The 8115-nt window shown below is 35.7% G+C and overlaps 1 pseudogene; it reads right to left on the bottom strand.

Annotated features, from left to right (window-relative positions):
• Nucleotides 1–1082: 1082 nt before the first annotated feature.
• Nucleotides 1083–8115, bottom strand: part of LOC114053834 — a 119799-nt pseudogene continuing 112766 nt past the window's right edge.

Here is an 8115-nt window from a genome sequence, read left to right as displayed (position 1 = left end):
GAGAATAGAGTTTGCAAAGTCTAAGTAAGTGAGCTTGACTTTGATTCTTGGTAATCTCCAGTAATCTCCAGAGGACCAGTGATGAGGAAAGCTACCCACCTCCTGACGGAAATACAATGGACTAAAGATATACAAAATGAGATGTACATTTTTGGACATGCCATTGTTTTGCTTCTCTATGCATTTTTGTTGGAAGAGTCCTACTCCCCCCATGGGCATGTGTGTGGTGAGAAGAGAAAACAAATACTTGTTAATTTAAAAAAATTAAATTAGAGGATTGAATCAGAAGACTTCTGCAATCTCAAACTTAACTTGCCTTCACTCCCCAGGTTTCTGTGGCTAAAAAACAATTTTTTGAAAGCAACTTTTTCTCTCTTTTAGTTCTCAGTCTTTCAATTTCAAATCTTAGCTAGAAAGCTAGGGAAATAGCTAAGACAAAAAGGGTTTCCTGTTTCTGCTGGGTTATAAAATGTATCTGAGCAAGAGTAAAAAGATAGCAATTACGTCAACAAAGAAATTAAACAATGTAAACAGCAAATTTAAAATATGATTCGCTATGGTTATACCAAAAATGTAGTTGGTAGTATTTTTGGTAAGGAAAATAGAAGAGTTTTAGATACACAGAAAATATAACATATCTTCCACTGAAGCTAAGCATTAGTACAAGATATGTTTTTAGGAATAATGAGTAACAACAAATTACTTTACTTTTACAAGACAAGTTTGATAGCAAAACAGGTTAGCACATTTCAGATGTTTTTTGCTCTACCTGATATAAAACTGAATGGAAACTCATTTTCATCTGAACCTTCCTGGAACAGAACTGCCTTAATCTGTATAAGTTAAAAACATGCTTTTCTTTTTTAGTTCATAATTTATTTTGTTAGTAAATATGTAAATGATAATAACAGCTTGTATTTGGAGAAAACCTTTTTCTATGAAACAAGATTCATTTAAATTATCAAAAGTGTCACATTACACAGCCTCACTTTTCTGATGCATAAACAAAGGTCAAGGCCTAAAAATCTTTTCCAAAAGAAAACACAAATCCTCTTCTAATTCAAGTCATTTTTTTTAACTTCTCACTTTTTCTTCTTCCATCACTTTTCATTGGCTTCCATCTTAGCTTTACTTCCTTGGTAGTAAGGGACTCCTAATTTCTTTTTTTTGGCTTCTTCACTTTTTTTGAGAACAGATAAATCAAATTTTTTCAACAGAAACTTTCTTAGGCTTCATAACTGGTTTTTCTTTAGGTGGGATAAAAGCCTCGTTTCTTTCTGCTTGTCTCTTACTGACTGATTCAGCTTGTTTAGTTTCTATTTGCTCCATTTTTGTTGCTTTTTCTGACTTTCTTTCAAAAGGTATTCAATACTAGCCAATTCTTTATCAATCTGACTTTCTGGCTGTGGAGGCAAGAATGTTGTATACTCATTCTTAATAGTTTTTTTTTCCCTTTGATTCCTTGTATTTATTCAAATTTTTGTGTTTGAACTGCAGCAAAAATCTTTCCCAGTTTTGTGATCTTAATTCAACATCTTCTGAGACCTTTCATTTAATCATTAATGTTTTGATGTTATAGATTGAATGAATATTTTTATAGTATCTAGAGCTATTTTTGACCTTTTTTAAAAAAAGATCTTCTAAAAATTTGTTTATCTTTAATTTTCAACATTCACTTCATAAGATATTTAGTTTCAAATTTTTTCACCATTTCTCCCCTCCCCCACACCAAGACAGCAGGCAATTTGATATAGGCTCTACATATATTTTCATATTGAACCTATTTTCACATTGGGCATGTTGTAAAGACAAATTAGAATCAATGGGAGAAACCATGAGAAAGAAGAAACAAACAAAAGAAAAAGAAAAAGAGAGAGGGAGCAAATAATATGTTTTGATTGCATTCAGACTCCATAGTTCTTTCTCTGGATGTAGATAGCTTTTTCCATCATGAGTCCTTTGGAGTTGTCTTGGATTCTTGCATTGGTAAGAAGAGATGAGTTTACCAAAGTTAGCCATCACACATTATGGCTGTTAGTGTGTACAATGTTCTCCTGGTTCTGCTCACTTCACTCAGCATCAATTCATTCAAGTCTTTCTAGGTTTTTCTGAAGTCTGCCTGCTCATCATTTCTTACAGCACAATAGTATTCTATTACATACATATACCACAACTTGTTCAGCCATTCCCCAACTGATGGGCATTCCCTCAATTTCCAATTCTTTGCTACCACAAAAAGAGCCGCTATAGATATTTTTGTGCATGTGGGTCCTTTTCCCTTGTGTATGATCTCTTTGGGATACAAACCTAGAAGTGCTACTGTTGGGCCAAAGGGTATGCACATTTTTATAGTCCAAATTGTTCTCCAGAATGGTTGGATCAGTTCACAACTGCACCAACAATGCATTAGTGTTCTAATTTTCCCACATCTTCTCCAGCATTTATAATTTTCCTCTTTTGTCATGTTAGCCAATCTGATAGGTGTGATGTGGTACCTCAGAATTTTTTTGATTTGCATTTCTCTAATCAATAGCAATTTATAGCATTTTATGTAATTATAGATAGCTTTAATTTCTTCATCTGAAAACTGCCTATTCATTTACCAATTTGGGAATGATTCATATTCTTATAAATTGACCTTCTTTTAAGCCATTAAATGGTTCAAGAGCTGAAACAGTATTCCCCTGAACCATGATATAACAGTTTGTTAACAGTTCCAATGCCTTTTGGTCCAATAAGCCATTGTTTTCTTTTTACAAATCTCTCTGTTTCTTACTAAAGAACCAATATTGATGATATTACATGAAATGTCATCCTCAAGAATTTGTATTGCTTGCTCAAATGGAACACTTCTTGCTAAAAGCTTTATTAAGTCCTTGACCCTGATGAAGCTATAAGGATCAAAAGTCTTCTTAGTTGTGCAAACAATCATGCTACCTTCAATTAGGTCCAGTGCTGCATTTATGTGATGTTCTTGCAAAGCTTTCTACACCAAAAGGAAAGATTCATTTAGGTAGGCTTCTCTGTATTTCAGGAAAAAACAATTGCAAAATTGCTTTCTTCTAACAGTCCTCTGCAGTTGTTACTCTTTGTAAATGGGGTTTTTTCCATCCATCAGGAACAGTGAGGAGTTCTGATTCATCCACACCATGGTTCCCTTGCTTCTGGTTCTGAAACCCATCCTCTGCTGCTGTGGACCTTTTCTCTGTTCAACTAAATCATGGCTAAAATTGTTAGACAGTGCAGTGCCAGGAGCAAATTCCTGGGATATTGTAATAGTGATTTCCTTCCAAATGACCTTTAATCATTAATCACGGTTTTTTTTTTAAGTTCAGTCTTTCAGCCTATTCTGAACAGACCTAATTGCATTTAGCATATATGTTTTTCAATAAAAGTAACATGACAGATTTTGTGAAATGTTTCACTAAAATTTAAGCACAATATATTTACAGAATTCCCTTGATTTTTTCAGAACATTTCTTTTTTTTAGATTTCTCTAACCTTCCCTTTAATACTGTGTCCAAGATTTTTTTTGCCAAGCATCAAAGTTAAGCTCACCAAACTAGACTTTGCAAACTCCATTCTCATCTGGTCTTGAAAAACCAGGACATTTGCCTTTCTTCATTCCCATAGAATCTCTGTTTTTTTTTCCATGATTTTTTGATAATCATTTCCAGTGTCTCAAGAATTCCATCTGCCAATTCTTTTAATAACTGAGAAAGTAGTTTACCTAGGTCAAGTGACTTCAACTCATTAATATAACAAAGCATTTTATAATTTATCTTTAAGTTATTCTTATTAGATTTGATGATAATGATGATTTTCCCCCTAAGAGGGAGCATGATGTAGTAGTCAATACCTGGGTCTAGCTATTATGATTATTATTCACCTGAAATTTCATCATCATGCTTTTAATTCAGCTGTGGATACTCAACATCTTCCCAAATTGCTCTGCCTCCTCTCCCTTCTGATTACAAAACTGAAGGGTAGAGCACTAAACTTCTCTCAAAAACAATAGGGCAGAGATCTAGACTTTTCAGCTAATTATCTGGTTTACATCTTCAGCTCTCCTTGTTTTGCACTCCATAGAACATGGTGACCCCATGTCAGGTACCCAGTACCCACTTTCCAGATTCCTTTTGTGTATTGTCTTCCCCTATTAGATTGTAAACCACTTGAGGGCAAGGACTCTCTTTCTTTTTCTTATTTGTATTCTTAGTGAATAGCACAGTGACCAGCACATAATAGGCTCTTAATAAATGTTTGTTATATTGTTTCTTATTGAATCATATATTATATTAAGTCCTACCACTGGCATATTCTGATTGTGTGATTTTGGGAATATAATTTCATTTTCCTTTAACTATTTTCTGACTATAAGTGGCAGAAATTGTACTGACATATATCAGAAGAAGAAGTTCTTCACAAGGACCTCATTATGCCAAAGAAATAGCAGGCCCAATCCCCATCTCTATCTATATTTTCCCCGCCTACTGTATGAGATTTTGTGACATTCAAATAAGAACATATATATATGGAGGATCATATATTCACAGATATAGGGTTGAACATTACTTGAGAGGTGGTAAGGTGATCTAATTTAAACTCTTCAATTCATAAATGAGGAAAGTGAGACACAGTTTCATTTTGATGTGCCCCAAATTATTCAAATAGTAATTGACAGACAGTAATCTCCAAATGCAGTGGTCTTTCCATTGTACTGGTAGCTCTGTGCAATTAGAAAGCATTGCATAAATATAACAAGTAATTAGATTATAAGCACTGACCTAAGGCAGTAGTGCAATGGATAGTGTGAGATTTATAACCAAAAAGACTGAGTTTAAATCCTGCCTCAGACACTTACTAGCTGAGTGAATTTGTACAAGTCAGTTTACCTTTCTGCGACTTTCTATCATCTATAAAATTGAGGATAATAATAGTACCTTTAACAGAGGATCCTCACAGTGTTTTGAGGATCAAATGAGTTAAACATATAAAAAGTATTATAAACATTAGATGATGTAAAAATGTTATTATTGTTATTATTATTATTAAACTGAAAAGCATTGCTATATAATAGTTTTAACTTCAATAGTTATTGAAGTATGAACAGCATGTTCTCAAGATCTCTGAAACATCATACATGTATAAGCCCGTAAAAGTCACTTAATCCCTCTATTCCCCATGCAAACATGTATGACTGTAAGTTGCAGAAATGTTACAGATCTGTTTTGAAAGATGCTAGTATGTTAGGACCTAGTGAAACTCAGGTAAAGCTCTAAAAATTCACCAGAAAGATAAATATAAAATAAACCAAAGATAATTAGTTTCAAATTCTTCCCTCCTCTCCAGGCCTGCAAAAAAAGGTTGCGATAATTTTGTGGAAGGAGAGAACATAAATGATGCACAATAGGTGGAAGGAGAAATAGAAATCAGCCCAATCCCATATTTGGAGATGGTGATAGAATAGTGCCCAGCAAAGGGGATCCAGGGCTTCTATCTGTAGATACAGGGCCAGAACAGAACCAGTTTAGTCTGTATCTGACCCAGCATGTAGGCCTTCTAGATTAGAACCACAGAAGTAGACAAGGCCAGACAAGTACTGTCAAAGATAAGGAAAAGTCTTAGCCACTAAACTCAGGGTATTAATCAGGGTCTATCCACATTAGCCAGCAGGACAAGATCAGACTTAGGCCTAATCACAAACCCCTGATCTGGAAACTGAAGCTAAAGATATCAGTAAGCAGAAGAAAATGATGAACACAATGAAGAAAGGCCTTGGGCTGAGAGAAGTCCAAGGGGTAAACCATGAGGAGAGATTAATTCCATTATAAATCTAGGTAGATCCTCAGAGAAAAATAAATGTTCTGGCCACAAAGAATATAACAGTATCTGCAAGAAATTAAACAAAAGAATTAGATATCTAGGGAGGAAAGGATTAACACAATAGAATAAGAATTAATACAACAGAACAGATAGTAGTAAATCTTATACAAGAATTGAACATCCTGAAAATTAGAATAGTCCAAAGAGAAAGTAAGGAGACAACTAGGTGACTCAGTAGATAGGGCATTAGGCTTGGAGTTAGGAAGATCTGAGTACAAATCTGGCCTCAGACACTTACTAGCTGTGTGACCCTAGACAAGTTACTTAACCTCTGAATGCCTTAATCCACTGGAGAAGGAAATAGTAAGCCACTCCAATATCTTTGCAAAGAAAATTCCATGGACAGTGTGGTCCATGGGGTCACAAAGAGTCAGACAAAACTGAACAACTGAACAATAAAAACAACAAATAGAAAGCAATGGTTCATTACACAACAAGAAATATTACAAAAGAATTTTTTTAAAGAAATGAAACAAACAACTCACCTAGAAAATAGATCAAGGAGAGAGAATTTAAGACAAGACTACCTGAAAATCATGACAAAATAAAAGATTTAAAAATCAACAATTGTCCATATCTCTTAGAGACAGAGGGCAAAGTGAACATCAAAAGAGTTCATCAATCTCATCCTGAAAGAAATCTTAAAATGAAACCTTCCTGGAATGTTAGCCATTTCAGATCAATGAAAAAATATTACAAGTACCTGTAAAAGAAAATAGGAGAACCAAGTGGCTATAATCGGGATCACATAAGACTTGCTAGCCACCAAGAGTTTAGAAAAAGATATATGGGGGACAGGGAGCCAAGATGGCAGAGCAAAAGCCGTGACTTGTTTGAGTTCTCCCCCAAACCCCTCCAAATACCTATAAAATGGCTCTAAACAAATGCTAGGGCAGCAGGACCCACAAAAAGACAGAGTGAAACAAATTTCTAGCCCAAGACAACTTGGGTGGTTGATTGGAAAGGTCTATTGCACTAGGCTGGGAGAGGAGCACAGTTCAGGGAGGGCCATGCAGGCAAAGACCAGGCCTCAGTGAACCTGGAGCAGGCTTCAGGGGACTGAATCATGGGCAGCTGTGGCAGTTTCCAGACTTCTCAACCCACAAACACCAAAGACAACTTAGAAAGTCAGTGGGAAAGGTAGGTGACCACCGTTAGAGAGAAGCTCAGTCACAGTCCCACTCCTGGCAAGGCCCTGGGATGATGAGTACTTCCGGAACTCTCAACCCACAGATTGAGGGGAATCAAGTGACTGATCAAAGAGGGATTGCAGGAATCTCTTGCTTTTCCTGTACTTGTATCTGGGTCACAGTTCTGGGTGGTGGTCCTGAGGTGAGGAAGAGTGCTGGCATGGTGGAGCTTATAGTAGCTGTGGAGAAGGAATCCCTCTCACAGTTCCAAGGCAGAAAATAGTGCTTGTAGTCACTCATAGAGCAGATCATAGGCCAGGAAAGAAGTAAACACCTCACCCTTGATCATACCACCTTGGAAGAAATGAAAATTTACAAGTCCCTAGAAGTAACTCTGAAAACAGCTGCACAAAACCCCTACTGTCCCAAGGGACAATACATTCTCCACACTGGAAGCAGATCCCTACCTTAACAAAGAGTTTAAAACTCAAGTAATTGACTGGGAACATGATCAAACCTTGCAAAAAAAAGTCAGATCATAGAATCATTCTTTGGTGACAAAGATCAAAGCATACAACCAGGAGAAGTCAACAAAGTCAAAGTTCCTACATCCAAAGCCTTCAAGAAAAATATGAATCAGTCCCAGGCCATGGAAAAGCTCAGAAAGGATTTTGAGAAGCAAGTCAGAGAAGTAGAGGAAAAACTTGGAAGAGAAATGAGAGTGATGCAATAAAACCATGAAAAACAATTCAATAGCTTGCTAAAGTAGACCCAAAAAAATACTGAAGAAAGTAGCACCTTAAACAATAGCTTAACCCAAATGGCAAAACAGGTACAAAAAGACAATGAAGAGAAGAATGCTTTCAAAAGCAGAATTGGTCAAATGGAAAAGGAAGTCCAAAAGCTCACTGAAGAAAATACTTCCATAAAATTAGAATGGAGCAATTGGGAGTTACTAATTTTGTAAGAAATCAAGACAAGTAAAAAAAAAAAGAAGAATGAAAAAATAGAAGACAATGTGAAATATCTCATTGGAAAAACAACTGACCTGCAAAATAGATCCAGAAGAGATGATTTAAAAATTACTGGACTATCTGAA

Source organism: Vombatus ursinus, unplaced genomic scaffold (genome assembly GCF_900497805.2).
Source record: "Vombatus ursinus unplaced genomic scaffold, bare-nosed wombat genome assembly UNPS02014812.1, whole genome shotgun sequence".
NCBI classification, from domain to species: Eukaryota; Metazoa; Chordata; class Mammalia; order Diprotodontia; family Vombatidae; genus Vombatus; species Vombatus ursinus.
The sequence above is the reverse complement of the archived record's forward strand: the minus strand, read 5'-3'. Positions and strand labels throughout refer to the sequence as shown.